Source organism: Lepidochelys kempii, chromosome 7 (assembly GCF_965140265.1).
Source record: "Lepidochelys kempii isolate rLepKem1 chromosome 7, rLepKem1.hap2, whole genome shotgun sequence".
In the NCBI taxonomy this organism is placed as follows: Eukaryota; Metazoa; Chordata; order Testudines; family Cheloniidae; genus Lepidochelys; species Lepidochelys kempii.
Window position 1 is genome coordinate 14,038,371 of NC_133262.1, and position 20,112 is coordinate 14,058,482.

Sequence of the window (20,112 nt, forward strand, 5' to 3'; positions counted from 1 at the left end):
GGGTTAGGCAATGTTGTAGGTAATCAGGTAAGGGTAAAAAGAAAAGGAGCACTTGTGGCACCTTAGAAACTAACCAATTTATTTGAGCATAAGCTTTCGTGAGCTACAGCTCACTTCATCGGATGCATACTGTGGAAAGTGTAGAAGATCTTTTTACATACACACAAAGCATGACAAAATACCTCCTCCCACCCCACTCTCCTGCTGGTAATAGCTTACCTAAGTGATCACTCTCCTTACACACTTTAGATAAGCTATTACCAGCAGGACAGTGGGGTGGGAGGAGGTATTTTTTCATGCTTTGTGTGTATGTAAAAAGATCTTCTACACTTTCCACAGTATGCATCCGATGAAGTGAGCTGTAGCTCACGAAAGCTTATGCTCAAATAAATTGGTTAGTCTCTAAGGTGCCACAAGTCCTCCTTTTCTTTTTGCGAATACAGACTAACACGGCTGTTACTCTGAAACCAGGTAAGGGTAGGGGCTGAGTGGAGCTGTCCAAGTAGCACAGCTGAGGCAGCACCAAGAGGAAGTTATCTCCTACTGCTCGGTAACAGTAACAGATGGCTTTCTCCTGGAGCAAGAAGGCAACCAGAAAACAAATAGTGACTACATCAAAATTCATGCCTTGGTCTGCTCTGGGGGCAGTGTGGCTACATGACTCACTTTATTCAGGGTGGGTAAAAAATATCACAATCTAGCCGTTTATTAGGGAAATAATTGACAAACGAATGGTTATAAAAATGAGTCACTTACTGCCATAAATCAACTCTCCTGAATCTAAGAAAAGAAAAATATAAGCCAGTGGATGCATACTGTGGATTAGAAGGCAAAAAATCACTAACGAATAGAGCTGAATTAAATCTTTTGGAAGAATGCCTTATTCCTCCCAAAATGCAGTTTAGAGTCAACTGAAACAAATTTGCCAAATTGTTCTACCAATTTCTTGAATTTCACAAGGGAACTTAAATGCCAGTCACAAAAGGAGATGGAGGTAGCACTGGCAGCCCCTTTATGCCCAATACTCACTGGTTAAGGCGCTCACTTGGAAGGCGGGAGATCCACGTTTTAATCCCACTGAGTCGCAATTCCTATCTAGTGCATCTCGTGAGACTGTGGAGCTGTATTCCACCCCTGCACAGAACAAAGGCTCTGTCTACCCCTAAGTGTTGCATACACTTTGTGAACTTGTTGGCATTTGTCTCATAACTTATTTATTTTTATTATGTTTTGTTTTTTATAAATAAAGTGAAACAAACAAACACAACCTGTTCCAGGCTTCCTTCATGGAACTGAAAACTACAGTTGTTAAAGCTTTTATGAGAAGGATGTATAGGGTCAAATTCTTGGCCTTGCTTTGGCCCATTTGCTTAAACAACACAATGGGGACTTAAAGTAATTGTGTCGAAAGGGGTGAGCTAGAAGGAGTGTCTTCAAGCTAGTTATTCCTGCTCTGTTCAATCTAGGGATTCATCAGATTCCTCTCACATGCCAGAAACTGAATCAGCCCCGGCATCAGTTGTATCCCACCCATAGGTACAGAGGGCTATTCCAGCACACTTGACAATTCAGTCCCTATAGCCGAGTGACATCAGCATAGTAAAGATACAACAAATTGCTGGGCAATGATTTTTATAACTTAACGTCTGTAACAATAGCATTAACAATCTAGTATGTAAGTAGCCATGACAGTACACATACTAGAATAATCCCTAACAGTGCATGTTGTATGTGATAATCTGAACTGCTGGATTCAAGACTTCAGAAATGCCAGGGGGGCTGTAGTCTGAGCCCCTCCCACAGCCGTAAGAAACTTTCTCTACTCATCCCATCACTCACAATCCATGTATGAGCAACTCCCTCAGTCAGGGAATCAGTCACTGCCACTCTTAAGTTGGCCAAAGAATTGGTCTCTCTCCCTGGGCCAGAGCCTACTGCATTCACAGCATAACAATGGGCAAAAAGATTATATAAATTTTCTGATGCCGATTACCTCTAACTAAGTACTTTACAGTGAGAAATCACAAAAGAAGAGGGATAAAGAAGGATAAGCTAGTGAATATGGTGCCTGCCAAAGACCTGGGTTCAATTCCTTGCTCTACCACACACTTCTGATATGAACTGAGGTAATTCTCTTCCTTTCTCTATGCCTCAGTTCCTCATCTGTATAATGGGGGAAATAGCTGTTCTCTACCTCACAGGGGTGGTATGAGGATAAATGCAGTAAAGACTGGGGATTGGATGGTGACTGGGGACACACAAGTGCCTGAGATGTGAATGTGCATCTTTTGTGGTATGGCTTCCTGTTGTTGAAAAAGTGCAATCTGAATAATGTCAATATAAACACAAATTGCAATCTACCAGAACTGAGCAGATGCAGAGTGCAGCGTAAAGATTTCTATTGCCAACTGATAACATCAAATGGTCTTTAGGGTGTCATCAGTAGCTCCCAGTAACTAGCCACCAAAAAGCTGCCTTCACCTGAAAAATAGATTTTATTTTTTGTGCAATTAAGCAGGGGTTCTGTGAAATGAAGCGGTGTCTTCCGTTTAATTTTTCCTCCTGAAGTAATTGTTCCTTTGGAGCCTGTGTTACTCTTTTTTATATAAAATGAGAATCACTTAAAAATGAATCTTTTTCGTTTCTTGGAAGAGACAACTGAGAGAACAAAATTTACAGCTGGTGACTGGGGAGCCACGTTAAAGAACTGTCATTCCCTTTAGCTTTTGGAACAATGTTATATCTGCATTCTGCAGCTCCTTGCAGTGATTTTGAGAGAAAGGCATACAGAAAATTCTGAGCAGCTTAAGAACTCCAGGATGTGTTTCGCGCATTATATAGTGGCATCTAGGAGAGTGTTATGTTTGTTTCATGGTAATTTCATAGTTATTAATTCCAGTGTGTTCGCCACCTGGGTATGAAGTGAGTGTTCGAGCTGATTGGAAGCTATGACTGATATTTATTCTAAAGCAAAATTGCTTGGGGGTTGCTGGTTGTTAGTGGTAATGCATTAGGTTTTCAAGTGTGGAAATCTGCGTTCAATGTGGATTGTGAGGATACAAGTACAATTACTTTAATCACCATCTCAAACATGTGTCTACGGCCACGTCTACACTAGCCACCGGACTGGCGGGTAGTGATCGATCTATCAGAGATCGATTTATCGCATCTAATGTAGACGCAATAAATTGATCCCCGATCGCTCTGCCGTCGACTCCAGAACTCCACTAGGGCAAGAGTCAGAAGCAGAGTCGATGGGGGAGCGGCGGCTGTCAATCCCACGCTGCGAGGATGCGAAGTAAGTGATACTAAGTCGATGTAAGATATGTCGATTTCAGCTACGCTATTCTCGTAGCTGAAGTTGCGTATCTTAGATCAACCCCCTCCCGCCCCCCCCCCCCGCCCTAGGGTAGACCAGAGCACTATACTGTTTGGGTTAGAGAGGGTGAAATATTTGCAATGAAATTAAAGCACTATAAACTTGCCCCTCTTCCCAGTTTTCGAGTTGCCGTTTCCATGTAAATGGAGTGCTTTGCATGAAATCATCCATAGAAGCAATGCTTCTGTTTTGAAGCTGAAAGTTCTTCGGCTTTGACTATTTCACACTGCTAATAATCTATTGGTAACACACAGGCCATCATGACGGGAAGAATGACTAGTTCCCTTCTCTTGCTCCACCTTGTATTTTGTGGCCTAGCTACAATGGCAAATGTAATAAGACAGTGTGTGGTGGCAGTTTTTGTCCGTTCATTGCCTCAGCTTGTTTGTGAGGGGGAGTTCCTTGAGCAAAGGGAATGTGGCTATGATGCAGATAAAACATGCAGGTAGCTGAACAGAAAACTGTGTAAAATACACAAAGGTCAATGGAATGCCTGAGAACTTACATGCTTGAAAGTGTCTATTGTTGTGTTTATAGACAGACACATACAAACACAGGTACATTAAAACATGTAGGTTCTAAGGTTTTCCTCTGACCTCTGTGTATTGTTTCATAAATAATATGAAATTAACAGTTAAATCCAGGAAGAGAATGAGGAAAAAGATTTAAAAAAAGAATAGGAGAACAGCGGGAAAAAGGAGAAATGTGTTGCGGTTCAAATACAAGACAGGACAAGCTTTAAGCAAGCAAGCAGGCTGGTCTGCCGACAGGCTGCTCGTGCCTGTCAGCTTTTCCACCCTCTCCTTTATTTCTCTCTCTCCCCCCGCGCATTACATACTCCAACAGATAAAAGGAATACACTGGCTTTGTATAATATTCTTATTTACCAATTTCTATCTACCGCATTCCTTGCTCTCGGGCCTTGAGCCCAGTCCTGGGAGGCTTCCCACAGTTCATGTCATCTGGGCGAGATTCCAAGGTTCATGCCCTTGAGAGGAGCCATGTGTGCACTGCTCCTACACAACACTCCGGGTGTGCCCTGAATGTTGCCAAGTGCATGAACCTTGCATGAATGCTACAGAAATGGACAGAGACCACTCAAGACAATCTGCTGCGCTAGGCAAAATTTCAGGGTGCTGCCCCCCTTTTATTGAGATTCTGAACTGCATCAGAATTTCTGTGGGGGCACAGTGAGCCTTTTTGATGATTTGGTGGTTATGGTGGAAGTGGCCCCGGGGAAGAGGCGCCTTGCAGCACCAACTTGCAGCACCACTCCCTCACCTGCCTGTCTAGGTAGCCCAACCACCGCTGCCTGGCTAGCCAGAATCTGCCTCACTAGGCAATTACTTAATTTGCCAAAAGCTAGAGCAGCTCCTGGGAATAGGTATTTAAGGAATTATAACACTTCGATCTAATAATTTTTCCTTCATGTAAATGTTTTCATTTCCAAGTATATCCTTGAAACTTAAAAAATTATTCTGGGCTCAAATCTGTCACCTTGAAAAATATCTCATTAAATGGACTGCGTTATGGCCAAATGCTTTTTTCTTGGCAATGAGCAAAATCACAATGCTCAGGAGTGAACCTCATCCCACTTTAACAAGCTCCTTCTAAGGAGCAAGTGGACCTATATGCTTTTCATCTCCTTCTTGTACGTCTAAAGCAACAATATGGCCTGGAATGGTGAGGGAGGATAATGACCCTAAGCCCAGAACAGACGGGTTTGAGAGGAAGATGGGTAATAGAGGATGACATGCCTGTATCCACAGCAGCAGCATCCTGTGTTAGAGGGAGGCCAAGAAGGAGCCTCAATCTTCTATGGAAATCTCCCCGAGACACATTTCACCTCTGTCACCCGTTGCTCATATTAACTAATAAGTAATGAGATCAGGTAGTTAAAGACTGCTGCTATAGGAGAACGAAGAAGTGGGGCCAGTCTTAGGGTGTGGGCAATCAAGGCAATTGTTCTGGGCACCCATCTCCGACACCATCAACTCAGTATCTGCGGAGAGGGAAGGGAACATGTTGATCAGTCACTCAACCAGTCCACCTTAGCTAGGCTGCTTGGGGAAAGGGCGATTCAGATAAAGTTTTCTATCCTGGGCAGCAAGCAACGTAGGGTCAGAGTTAAGTTTGTGTGATGTTTTCTAATTCCATTAGCTTTTGTATCTGATGTAGTGTTTTGTCATTCATCTCTTCTCCTCTCTGCTAAATGTAAATTTATGGTTGCACCTGGCCAGTGAGTTATCTGTTTGTCAGGCAGTCGTTCATCTTTGCCCTCTAGGGTTGTGCTATGGAGAAGTGTATCTGTGGCAGAAACGAAATAAACATGACACCAATTAATGAAACAATAAGAGGATTTCAACTGTTAATAGTTGAACATATACACCACAAAAAGTTTGTGAAACATATTCCTCAACAATGTGTATCTAGAGTGAAATGAGAAGTTCCTTGAGGGTGTTTTTATTTTTTTAAGTTTAAGTACTCGTTAATGAAGCGTTCATATAAAGGAAAATTAGTTGCAGGAACACTAGAAAAAATCAGGACCCATATGAATGCAAGACCTCAGCTCTCATTGTTCAGAGCTACTTCAAAAGATTTTGTGGTTATTTTGGAACTTATTTGTGTTTTAAAGGGCACAAGCTTAGGGGAGATTTTTAAAGACACAAAGGGAACTTGGGCTTTCAGCTCACATTGACTTTCAACATCAATGTCTCTTTAGGCGATCTGTGTACCTTAGGGTGAAATGCTGGCAGATTCCTGTGAACCCAAGATTATTTGAATACACAAGAATCTACACTTCAAATTCCAATAATGAATATCTGCACCTCTGGTTATAGCAACTCGTTCACATAGCCATATTGGATCTGGCTCTGACAAACACTCCTATGCTCTGGAATAATTTTCTTCTGACTGTGATGTAGTTGTACAATTTAAAGTTTCCATTGGCATGAGTGTGGGTTGCCCTTGGCTTTACCACCAGTGAGTAATGCATTCATTCTAAATTCATGCCGATGGAAACTTTAGACCATGTACCATGCAATAATTTTGCCCTCTTTTTTCATATAGAGATAAGCAAATAAAGAATATCCTTTCAAAAGTTATTCTGAGGTCACAAAACTCTCTTAAGGAGTACCAGTTTATATGTGGATCCTAAGGAATGAAAGCTAATTCTCACTTGTATACTTTGATTCTAGTGTAAGTGTTGAACAATGAACATAGAATAGTGACACTGTTATTGCCTGAATCCCAGGAGAAATCCTTCTAAGAAATGTTTCAGGCTGCTACTGCAGATCAGTTTCAGAAGTATCCCAAAACCATGAAATGAGGAGTGGACTAAGATCACTCTAGACTAAACTGATTTATGTGAAACCAAAAGGAAGTCTTAAGTAAACCAAGAGCAAAACCAAGTGCACAGTAGAAAATATAACTACAAAACGAAAAAATGTAATGTCTGGGAATCAAAAGGTGTAAAAGATAGAACATCAGAACTGATTTGTGAGCTTAATCTGGCAGTTTTTATGCAGGAAAATTCTCATCCAAATTCAGGCTTGGCTGTCCCTTATAGGACATTACTTGAAATACAAGCTGTCATTTAGTATGTCGGTAAATATACAAATCTTGCAGAATCTAGCCGAAGAAGGCTTTGAGATTTGCAGTTTTTGATTAATTTTAAATCATTTTTAGATAAAATCTTAAATATAAGTTTGCCCATGCACTAAAGTACTCCCATAACTTGCCATTTTATTCAACCCTTAGGGTAGATTGATTTAAATCAAAGCAATTTTAATTATGATTAAAATCAGTGTTTACTGCTTCCTGATTTAAATCACGTTTTTTTCATTTGTACTTTTTAGTTATTTTCCTAAAGAAAGGTTGATTCTGACTGGTGGCTAACAATCAAAACATATTGATTTGTGACTAAATATAGCCTTTACACATTTGGTGCTTCCTTTTGTAAACCAGGAGGATATATTTATTTATATTTACATTTATTTAAGCAGTTTTATAACTTAAGTTACATTTATTCAGATTCTTAATGTTCACATTTTTATTATGTTAGAAAATGCTGAATGATGTATTTGTTTACTAGATTAATTATTTACTTCTGATGTGTCTATTTGGTTGGAAATGCAGATCCAATTAAAATGCACAAAAACATTTATTTTTAGAACTAGTATTAAATAATTACCTAAAATGTCTTGGATACATAAAGATAAAAGTTTATTAAAGTTTTGCATTTAAAACTGATTTATCAGAGAAAGGAAGTATTATTTGTGGTTAGTGCAATGAATTGATTGTTTCTGGTAACCATGTCCTTAAGTTTTTAGAACTAGTAGAGCTCATTCTCTCACACCTAGTTTTTAGTTCATAGATTAGAAGAGCGAAACAAATTTTCCTGCTTTTGTCTCCCTTGGTTTCTTAACTTTGAATGAACTAGGATGTCGCAACAGACTATTACTGAAAAAATGCTTAATTTCCCATTTTTAGCATATAATTATAAAATCAATTGTAATATAAATATTGTACTTACATTGCAGTGTATAGTTTATAGAGCAGTATAAACATGTCATTGTCTGTGTGGAATTTAAGTTTGTATTGACTTCACTAGTGCTTTTTATGTAGCCTGTTGTAAAACTAGGCAAATATCTAGATGAGTTGATGTATCCCCTAAAAGACCTCTGTGTGCCCCCAGGGCTATGTGTACCACTGGTTGAGAACCACTGATCTAGATTTAAGACAATGTAAGCAAGATCAGAATTTCCCCCTCTTGGGTATGGGAATATTTGGAATCCTACTCAAGCCATGAATTCTAAAAGAAATTTATTTTTAACTGCAGATTCTTTAAATAAATGACAGTCACAGTGAATAAATTGTACCATATACATGATTTCTTTCACCTTTAGTTATATGAATTCTTCTCAATGTCAAGGATAGATTCCAAGATGCTATATAGCTACATAGCTCCATTGACTTCAGTGGAGTTATGCTGACTCAAACACTGGCTGAGAAACTGTCAGTCCTCAAGAAAAAGTCTAAATGCGTGTGCTTTGGTAAATATTTGTAAAATGTGCCCATTACATTTCAATAGAGAGTAGCAATGTATAATTCCCCCGCATGAAATTACAGCCAGCAAAATTGTTTAATAATCTAGGAATTTAGAGCTTGATCTTTTTTCCAATGAATTAAATGGAAGAGTTCTACCAGAGACTTCAATAGAAGCAGGAATGGGCACACATTCTGGGCACTATATTGTTGAAAGATATAAAATTCCTTATTTCTTTCCCCTTCAGTATTATGTCATGACATTAAGTAATGCAACGAATGATACATACCAGCCTCTATGTACCAAACTTTCATTTTACAAAATAAACAAGCAACATTTTCCATAGTCAAAGCAAAAATAGCAGACTTGGTTTGAAACTCAGTGTGGCACAGTGCATAATGTGAAGGTGGTGATATCGGTAGCTCCAACTCCATTGATATCAATGGACTTATACTAGGGCTGAATTTGGCCAATGACTCTTAGTTTTCGGCTATCTTGAAGAGTCAGAGTTGACAGTAAAAAGGGGTCTGCACTTATTTCTAAAGAAATACCCACCCAAATGTTGCGTAAACATTCTTTTTCATATGACAATTTGATAAGCAACATTAAAGGTTAACATCCAAGTTTGCAATCCACTCTGTGGCTTTTAATGAAACAGAATGAATCAAGGCTATTTCTCTGGAGAAGGCAGCAGTTCACTAGATGTTCCATGGTTTGGATGTCTTCTCCACATGTGCATACTACCCTGTTCTTCATTTGTGTAGTAAGTAATTGCAGCACCCATGTGAGGTTCAAATGCAGGTTGCTGTGATCCATATTGTATGTGGCATGGTGAAACCAGGTGGTAGACTGTAGGATCTGTAATCAAGTCTTGATTCTTGACATCACTGTTTTCTCACAGCTTCTGACACTTGTCTTTTGGTGACAGTCCCAAAGCAATGAGAGTTAGCTGTTAACCAGAAGTAGGTTCCTGGACTTAAGGTGGCATCTCAGGGTTTCTTTGAGGTCTTCATAAATGGGCAAGACTGAGTTCATTATCACAGAGATGTGTTCTCATATTATTGCTGCTTCTCTTTGGAGGGATGGTGGTAAGATATGCATGAGGACAGGAAACCAGACTGTGACTTCAGCAGTCTGACAATTCTCATAGCAGTGTTCAGTTGCACATCGACAAATTTCATATGTTTGCTACCTGTCCATCCTGGCATGCAGTATTCAGCTGTTGAGAAGATGAAGGCCAAAAGTGGCTGTCCACAAGGTGTGAGCTCTGCTTCCCAACTGATCCTGGCTAGTTTGTGGATTACATTGTTCCTTTATCTTGGCAGTTGTCCTCATCAGATGCTGTCAGTATGTGAGGCTATGATCCAGAATCACTCAGCTATTTTAGGAAGTCCTTGTGCCTCAGTGTAATGTTGAGGAAGATGACATTCAGGCACCTCTTTGCATGTTGGTTGCTCTGGTAGAAAATTGAGACACCGGGGGGTGGGGCTGGGGGGAGTTTAGGGTTCAGATCAGAGCTGCCATGACCAATAGTACTCCAGTTTTTTGTAGGTCTTCTGTGAAGATGTCTTCCACTTGGGTGAAAATGCTCACTTGAATCTTCCATGTATCCAAATTTCCATAACTGGGTCAATGATGTGTCACTGATATAAATATTAAAAAGCAATGCTGAAAACATGGATCCCTGTGGGAGCCCATTGTTCTGTAGTTGAGGTCTGCTGTTCTGTTCCATTAATTGTGTGAAACTTGCTGTTGGTGGCATGACTGTCAGTAGGTGCAGCGTTGCTCTGCAACACTGTTTTCAACACTTTTTTTTTAGAAGCAGGCACTGAAGTTATACAAAAGCTGACTTTTATTAAGCAACTGATATTTGCATGTCCCAGGGCTGGGTGCTATACTAAGTATATTAGAAACATATTCTAAATCCTTATATTGAAATTGTTTCTGCATCTTCTACTTTCTACTTTTCAAAATGGCTTCCATATTTTCAAATGTTCAAACTCACCGCATGTGGTGCCTCCTCCAGGTGATTCTGGGGATTAGCTCTTGCCAGGCACTGCCCTCCTCTGGTGGTGTCTCTACCCATCTCTTTCACCCTGCTCACGTTCCTGTTTGTGGCTTGGCCCTCCGGCCAGGTCACTAAAGTTCGCCCCTTCTGGGGAATTCAAAATCCTTCCATACCAGCTGTCTGGCTAGTGTCTCCAAAGTTCTGTGACACTTTCCAATGGCTGGTCGGATTACGCAGCCCCGCCCTCTACACTGGGTTCCATCCCGAGGCCCCTATAACAAGCAGCCAAGGTCTATACAATCCTACTCCTTACTGTTGTTTCCCTGGGCTTCTTCCTACCTATCTGGCTTCCCCCTCTTCCTGGGTTTGCCAGCTCAAACTCCCTCTCCCCAGGGAGTGAGTATAGATATTTCATAAAGCTCCCTGCTGCCTGCAGCTCATACACTTTATACAAGCCCCTCCTGTTCCTGCCCATTTCCAGTTCTTGCCCTTTTCCCTGTCTCCTTCTTCAGGTGCAACCTGGGCAGTTAATTGGCCTGCCTAGCCACTTTAACCCCTCCTGGCCTTGTGTGGGGTGGGCACTCCATCACATTTACCCTAAACCAAAATTTGAGCAGATGGTCATTTGGGTTAACTGGCTACCTGCAGAGTTAGAACTTCCTGGGACCCGCATGGGCTGCAAGGTAGTGATCTGACAACCAAACTTTAGGGTGTTGGGCCTACCCATTTGGGTGAGCTATAAGCTATGACCTGTGATCTTGAGGAACTGTAAGTTCTATCCATGCAAGCAGTGGAAGTCTGCCAGTTTTGGCAGACTGAGAACGTTCGTGCAGCGAAGGAAGCTGGGTTTTACTGGGAGGACTTGGCAGGCTATAAGAGTGTGTTCAGTCGACAGTTAAGTCCAAAGCTTAAGTTCAAACAAGTAGAATTCTTGAACGTGAATGTAAGCTACTGAGTGCAGTGAGTGGTAGGTCTGAGAGTCATATGCCACTGCCGAGAGCTGTTCAAGAGAGAATTAACTCAAGTGGAAGGGAACTGTGAATCACAGGGTGGAAAAATCCAGTGGAGTACTTGGCCTAACCTACTTTTTAACTCCCTTCGTTACTTTGTTCAATTAACCCTTCGGTTTTCAAATTGTTCTTTTTTTTTTTTTTTTTAATTTTAACTTTCATAATCCAAGAACATAGATGTATTAGGAGAAATGCAGGAAGAGAGAGGTTAGTTTTTGGAATAGGGAAGGGGATGACTGCATTCAATTGTTTATGCTTGACTATTGTCATCACTGTATATATTTATTTGGTGCGTATGACAACTTACATGTACACTTTCACAGAACACTTTTTGCAGATTGGGTAACTTTGCTGCCCATCATACCTTTGTAAACTTATTTTCCAGCATTTCAGTTTTATATGGTATTTTCTCTAAAAACAGAAAAGCTATTTGGTACCAAATCCTGAAGTCTGTACTCAGTCCTGACTCAAGGCAAATTACTATTGACAACGAAAAGTTTAGCCCTGAGTAAAAATTAAGGACATAGGGATCTGGCCCTTGTAATACTTTGTCTCAGCTGCATAGAGAGACATTTGGGCACCTGTATGCAATAAGTCCTGTATGGTATAGTCTCATCCTCCTTCATTAGCAGCACAGCACAAGTGTGTTCATTTAATTGTCCACTTGTCGTCTTATCTTCTGGTACAATTTGAATTGCTAACCTGTAGGTTGCTGTTTCATGTTGTTGTAATAACTGTAGATTATATTCTGTTTTGTACTTGCAAATAGCTCTACCCATCCCTCCCCTCAGGTAAAAATGATGTAACACACACAATTAATCAGTTTACTGATAAAAATCACTGTCTTATTTTCTGTATGTATTTATTTTTTTCAGGTTATGGTGAATTGAATCAAGACTACATACCATGCACTGGAGTAGGTAGAGCATTTATATTTTAATATTTACTGTTGTGTTATCTCTTATAATTCCTCTTATACCCTGCGTTTCACCATAGATTCTCAGCTTTCGAACTACATTCATTTATTGAATGATAATTTAATTGGTAGCAAAGGCCCTCTTTAACTTCTGAAAACTGAGTGGAGAAGTTTGCTTACTGTTTACCTAGTTAAATGACATAGGATCAGTAACATAGGTATAATTTTTGAGTTATAGTTTATATTGCATAAATTAGGATTAGACAAAACATAGAGCACTCATGTAACTATTTTCATCTTAATTGCCTCCTTCCCCCTCATTTTTCCAAAAGTAACCTCGTTTGAGATTCCGTGTATATATCTGATAGAATGGCCTTCTCACAGAAATTGTGTTTTATGTTCAGGTTATATTTTATGTCCCTTCCTGTGGTTCTATCATAACATTTCTAAACCTGATGGTTAGTAACTCATTGAGAACCGTAAATTAAGAGTGTGTTTATTTTAATCAACTTACTTTTAAATAGGTCATGTGAGTGTAAAATGCTGGGTGCTCTGCAAAATGACATCACCTAGGTTTGAAAATTTACTAGTTTGAGATGAGATTTTGGCCTCTGTGTTTTGAGTTAGATCTGGCACGCCAGACCACCCATTGATTTCAGTGGTGCAGGGTAAGGATTTAAATCTAAATATCATTGTGAAAGAAGTTAGGGGCCCAAGTCTGCTCCCATTCAAATCAAGATTGGCAGAAATGAGCTCATTTTGGGTCAGATACTGTATCCTATTCTATAATCTATTTTTCACCTTTTCTAATATTGAGGTAGTCAATTTCCACTATTAAATAGCTACGTACTAGGAGTACTCATGGTAGTAAGTATTGTATTCAGTAATTTTGTTGGATCTATATAAGCCTCTTCAAAAGTTGTTCTTTGAGTCATATTTTGGGAGATGGGTATGAATTTGCTTGTGGCATTCTTCTAATCTGAGATTTGATTACTCCATCTCTACTGGGTAGTTGCAGACAGTACATCATTAAAATATTTATTTTCTCAGTTGTTCTCCTTTTCTAGATTTGAATAATTTAAAATGTTTCTCCTGGGCAGCTTGCATGTTGTGTAGAATGCCAATTGAAGAATTTTGTGTATTTATTTGAATCAAAAGAGAATTCAAGTGACTGTGTGTAAACAATGTGGTCCTGTTGGAAATTGGATCCTCTTTCTTAAGCTTGCAAAGTTATTTTTTTCTTTTTTCTTTTTAAATATTGTTTGATAAATTTTTCTCCTGTGACACGTCAGTTTCTAATTGTCCAAAAGAAAGAGATAAAGGAAATTAATCTGAAGGAACTAATAAATTTTGCCTGAATACGAACAGTAGGATCAAGATTTGTTTTATGAAAAAGATATCCTAACTTTGCTAGGTCTGTGTTTTGCACTCTGAATTTTCAAAACATCAATTTGATACAAAGAAAAGTTCTGGAACAGTAATAGCTGTGCTACTAATGACCCACAAACATCAATAAAACAACTGCCCTATTTACTTATCTTCTGTTTAGCAGTGCTAAACTAGATATTTTTACACGAATGCTGTTGGTTTCAATTTGCATATAAAATGTGTTCCATTTGTATTAAATATGTCCTTAACCAACATATTTTTTTCCCAAATTTAATATATGTGCCTAGTAATGTAGTTTAAAAACAAACATTTAGTCTCCAAGATCATTTGGCAACTGCTGAATATTTGTAGTCTAACACTTATATGTACACACGCTTGATGTATTCCCTTAATGTGACGTTATAGCTGGTTTGTGATAGAAGTGTGTCTTTCTGTGGTTCAGTACGTAAGCAAGATGTTCAGTATCAGGTTTTCATTTTCCAAAAAGGGCCCAATAAGTAAAGATTTGTAGGCAAATATTTATAAACATACAATTAAAATAATGTGGAATCTGTTCCTTTATTACTTGTTGAGGTCCATGGAACATCTGCCTGCAAACATTAATCTTCGAAAGCTTTTAGCTGCAATGCTTTGTATTCAACAACTAAGTTGTCAATGTAATTTAATTAGAAATATTACCAGCAAACATACTGTACTGTTGTACATGAGCTTCAGTGCCATCATTTCCTGCTTGGAAATGCAGGACAATAGCTCTAGGGTAGGAAACTGTAACGGATGCATATTCAGTTATATAGCATACATAGCAATCAGTTATTGAAAAGATCTGAGACTATTTTTTCCCCTCAGTATTTATTGGCAAAGTGATAATTCTGGGGTGAAGGAGCAATTGTGGCAGTTGACTATTAGTAATTGTCACAGACTGACTAATATTGCATTCAGTTTGGAGACATTTCTCTATTAGTTCAATTAGTCAATGTCCTTAAATGGACTATTTAAGATCTAGATCTCCTATCTCTTTCTGTCTTCTTCAAAGGCACTGGGAGCTTTTGCTGTTCCTGTAGTCTTCTCAACCCCACTGAAGAGAATTATTCTCCTCCTAGGACTTCCTTGATCATTACTAGGCTCTTTCTCTCTCTCTCTCCTCCCTCCCCCTCCCCCCTGCAACATCCCCATCTCCTCTTATTAAGGGTCTTTTCTATCTCCCCTACTTCCGTTCCCTCCTAGTTGTTTTCATTTCTCTTGCCAGCTCTCCCTAACGTTACATTTAGGTACTTTTTGTCTCCTCACTATTCTTCTTGAAAATATTTGTTGGATTTCTGCTACTACCATTACTCACTCACATGGCATTCTCATACCGAGGCTGTTCATGGAGGGTTAGTGTGAGGTTCTCAATATGCTGCTGTTAAAAATCCAACTTTCAATGTCTTAAACTTGTCAATAAATAAACACACGAGGCATTTCTTTGGCCTGGTTAGGCAAACAATTTTTAAACCAATTGTTTTGAAGTAATGTCAAAAATCAGTAAAACTATTTTCTGATCTTATAGCTGTGGAAGTTCTTCTATCAGAGGAAGTGGGTTCTATAGTACTTCTTCTAGCTGTTAAATTAAAAGGTTATGCACTATTTTAAGCACTGTGTAATTTTAAGTCTTTCAAAGACAGGTACCATTAAATGAGACCCAAAGATGACCCATTACTGCAACATGCTAAGTTTCTCTTGCAAGACAATGAGTTTTCTTTACTTCTCATGAAGTTGCATTTCAGAAGAGACCCAAAGGAAGCTTTCTGTGTCCACAGCATACCCGGATTGCATTCCTCTTGACATATACGCTTTGGACCACACTTGGTCACAGTACAATGGTGTTTAGCATTGGGGTTATTATGACTTGGAGAATGAGGGAAGGAGGAAATCTATCGGGGTCAATGCTCATTGTTTGGTGTTAATTCAGTAGTTTTATACCCACCATGGTCACGGGGTGAGATATTTGAAAGAGCTCTGTGACTAGTTTAAATTGAAAGATGCGGGTAGCTATCCAAAACAGTGCATCTTGGAAGTTCTTATATTCCTTTAACTGTTTAACTGATTTGGGGCTGATTATTTCTTTTGCTGTTCATGCAGGCTTTTGCATTGATTGCTGCAAGCCTGGCTTTCAAAATGACTGCCCTTGAGTTATATGGTATTTACTCTCCTGATAAGAGTGCACAGTGCTCAAAATAACACCAAATATCTATTAAATTAGCAAGTGTACTTACATGTTTATGAAATCAGATGGAAAAACCAATTTCTACATCAGAGCGCATCCACTTTTCTTCACTTGGTTGATGTACAGAGAAATTATAATGGTCTTCCGAGAAGGTTAAGCTGTCATCTAGTTAAATATGTACTGAAAATAAACAATGCCGTGAAAGCTGCTGTCACTTGTGATTGATACTGACGACGGATGGTCGTTTTAAATTGTGTGTGTGTGCGTGTGCAGATGCACACAAACTGCCCATTTGCCAGACATTTCAAGGTTCCTTCCTTAGATTATGATGTAATCTGGGTTTCTAGTTGCATTAGACATCCCTTCTGTTTCAGAGGAAAGTAACCGCCATGCTGAAATAGCACTAACGCTGTTGCTATAGGATAGGTTGTGGTGATTTATTGCCCACTGATTACATGAGTGACAGTGTTATATTTTGGACAATAGGGGGTCACTCCTATGGGGATTGCTTTTCTGTGACAAACAGCTCGTGGCTCTGGTATGATAATGGTGGAGGCATATTGTTATACTTTTTTTTTTTTTAAAGCACTCATTACTGTGATAGATAAGCCCTTGAAGTGCATAATAAGGTTTAAGTAATTGTTAAAGGTGGTCTAGTCCTTCCAGCTTTATTTCTATAACATCACAGGACCCTGACGCCAGCACACTCAACCCTTCTCTTCATGCGACACCAGCAGTCATTTTTCCAGTGTTGTTGCTATGTGTGCTAAGCCCTGGTTGAATTTTAATTCCAATGCTTGAACAAAAGGGAGAATGAATAAAAAAAACAGATTTAAAGAAAAGGCCAATAATGTTTATATCCATTCAGTAAACATTATCAATCAAAGTTCTCCCAGCTTTATACGGCTGTTTCCTTAACAAAAACATGTATGCTATGGCTATTTATCAAATCTGGGAGTTTAGATGATGAGCTTGAGCACTCTCTCAGGGTAACAATAAAAACAGCCTGTCTGCAGTTTTGTTGAGTGAGCACTTGAAAATGGGCAGAATAAATGTGTTGCTCTGACATGAGGAAGAGCCTCTCAGAGCTTGTTTGTGTTTTAAGGTTGGTAGTGGTGCTCCCACTGACTGATCTTTTGGAAAGTACCCTTTTGTAGTACAGAAGTCAGGTCTTGTTTGGGATTTTGAAGAAATGTACATCATGTCTACTATCACCTACTAAAAGCCCTATAAGTAGAGAATCTTCCAATGGGTGTAAAGGTGGTTGGGGCTGAAAGCAAAGAGGTCTGTCTGAGATAAGCTACATTTATTAAATGAAAGAGGGAGAGAGCCTTAAACAACAATGCTATAGGTAGCTGCTGTCATGGGCACTGTTTAAAGGGAATGAAAAACTGCTTCATGGAAAGAATTACTGTATTGAAAAATGAAATGTTGCATCACTGTAAGCAAGCATGTGGTATTGGTTCTAAAGGGCACGGCAAAACAATATGTCTGGTGCAATAAGAAAGATGAAAATTGCTACAGGAGCTGTTATTTCAGGTATTGCATCCATCATCCCATGTCTCAGGACTGGAGATGACTCAAGGGACAGTTAAGTGAATTTAGTGCTCATGAAAGATGCCAGTCCTGGAAGTGAGGTTCTCTGTTTACTCACAGGACAGGTACAGTACATGCAGCACAGATACAAGGGTTTGCCAGGCTAACTCGTACCTGACCAGAAAGAATACACTTTTAGGACTGAGGAAAGTGCAGTCTCTGGGTATCTTTTAAGACTTGCAAGCAGATTGCTAACTTATATCTATTGCCATAGTGATTTGGGGTGCCTTAGGAACTGAAATGAGACCGCTATCTTATTTCCTGAAGCCTACCAAGTAATCAACAACTTTTAATGGTTTGTGACTTGGGATGAATGAACCCTAGGGACTTAGATACCAAACAGTATCAAAAGTACAATACCATATAATATCATACCATAGGCACATAGCTAGATACAGAGAGATTTAAGGTTTTGCATATCTCACAAACTAATTTCAGTTGCTCTTTTCCCCTTGTACTTTAAATCCATTATTATTTTTTTAAAAGAGAAGGTGCACTTTTCTAGCTAGCAGAGGTTAGGGGTCTATTACAGGAGTAGGTGGGTGAGGTTCCATGGCCTGCAAGGTGTAGGAGGTCAGAACAGATGATCATGATGATCCCTATGTATTAGGGGGAGAAAATCACCTCTTCCCAAAAGTTAGACTCAGTGACTGGTTGGTATTTGGCGTAGACCAGGGATGGGCAACCTTTGGCACACGGCCCATCAGGGAAATCCGCTGCTGGGCCGGGCTGGTTTGTTTACCTGCAGCATCCGCAGGTACGGCCAATTGCAGCTCCCACTGGCCGTGGTTCACCATTCCAGGCCAATGGGGGCTGCAGGAAGCAGCACAGGCCAAAAGATGTGCTGGCTGCTGCTTCCCGCAGCCCACATTGGTGAATTGGTGATCTTCATAAGAACGGTTCCATGTCTTACTATTCATCTGCTAAGTCAACTAGTCCCACTGCTCATTTTAATTTAATATTATTCAAACTACTACCAGTGTGAGTGCTTGAAGAGTCACTACCAGAAGACAGGTTTCAGAGTAACAGCTGTGTTAGTCTGTATTCGCAAAAAGAAAAGGAGTACTTGTGGCACCTTAGAGACTAACCAATTTATTTGAGCATGAGCTTTCGTGAGCTACAGCTCACTTCATCGGATACATACCGTGGAAACTGCAGCAGACTTTATATACACACAGAGAATATGAAACAATACCTCCTCCCACCCCACTGTCCTGCTGGTAATAGCTTATCTAAAGTGATCATCAGGTTGGGCCATTTCCAGCACAAATCCAGGTTTTCTCACCCTCCACCCCCCCACACAAATTCACTCTCCTGCTGGTGATAGCCCATCCAAAGTGACAACTCTTTACACAATGTGCATGATAATCAAGTTGGGCCATTTCCTGCACAAATCCAGGTTCTCTCACCCCCTCACCCCCCTCCCAAAAACCACACACACAAACTGACTCTCCTGCTGGTAATAGCTCATCCAAACTGACCACTCTTCAAGTTTAAATCCAAGTTAAACCAGAACATCTGGGGGGGGGGTTGGAAAGAACAAGGGGAAATAGGCTACCTTGCATAATGACTTAGCCGCTCCCAGTCTCTATTTAAGCCTAAATTAATAGTATCCAATTTGCAAATGAATTCCAATTCAGCAGTTTCTCGCTGGAGTCTGGATTTGAAGTTTTTTTGTTTTAAGATAGCGACCTTCATGTCTGTGATTGCGTGACCAGAGAGATTGAAGTGTTCTCCGACTGGTTTATGAATGTTATAATTCTTGACATCTGATTTGTGTCCATTTATTCTTTTACATAGAGACTGTCCAGTTTGACCAATGTAAATGGCAGAGGGGCATTGCTGGCACATGATGGCATATATCACATTGGTGGATGTGCAGGTGAACGAGCCTCTGATAGTGTGGCTGATGTTATTAGGCCCTGTGATGGTGTCCCCTGAATAGATATGTGGGCACAATTGGCAACGGGCTTTGTTGCAAGGATAAGTTCCTGGGTTAGTGGTTCTGTTGTGAGTCAGAATGATAAATTCAGCCACTATTCCCATCTTAATAAGAATGAGGTAAAGGTAATGTCTGTATTCCACATTTCCGTAATTTAAATATTCTCAGAGTTAACTAGGGCAAAAAGCATTAGTAATCTACAAAGCCCTTTTCAGAATGAAAGAGAATTTAGAGGCAGCAGCAGCTTGATCAGAATGCTGCATCAAAATGAACATAAAAGAGCTTTCTTGGGTGTGAAAGGCAAGGCAGTCAGAATTGAACCATAGCAAATTTGAATGCAAAAACCTTGTTTGGTGCTGCAGAGTTGAAAGAGGAATCTCTTCTTTGGCTGAAGCAATGGCTGTCACAATTTTAAATATTAAAAGAAATAATTCTCTTAAGCTTCAGTACAGGAGAGAGAGGTTGTAGGCAAACTAATTGAAGAAGGTATGGAGCGCAAAGAAATGAAGGGCTAAAGAGGTAAGCCAAAGATTTATTAAGATTTATTGGCTCTTCAAACTAGTGACCAAATAAATCAAATGTTCCTAATATCTATTATAAGAATTACCGGGCTGGATCATAC

General features: G+C 39.7%; 1 protein-coding gene across 7 annotated transcripts in view; it reads left to right on the forward strand.

Annotated features, from left to right (window-relative positions):
- LOC140914094 (contactin-4) overlaps positions 1–20,112 on the forward strand; it is a 659,738-nt gene that overhangs the window by 59,661 nt on the left and 579,965 nt on the right. For 6 of the 7 annotated variants that reach the window (XM_073351153.1, XM_073351159.1, XM_073351157.1 and 3 more), the window contains exon 2: positions 12,320–12,360. The gene's annotated coding sequence lies outside the window, so the exon portion shown is untranslated. Of the gene's footprint in view, positions 1–12,319; positions 12,365–20,112 lie in introns of all 7 variants that reach the window. The other variant, XM_073351151.1, reaches the window with a different exon arrangement.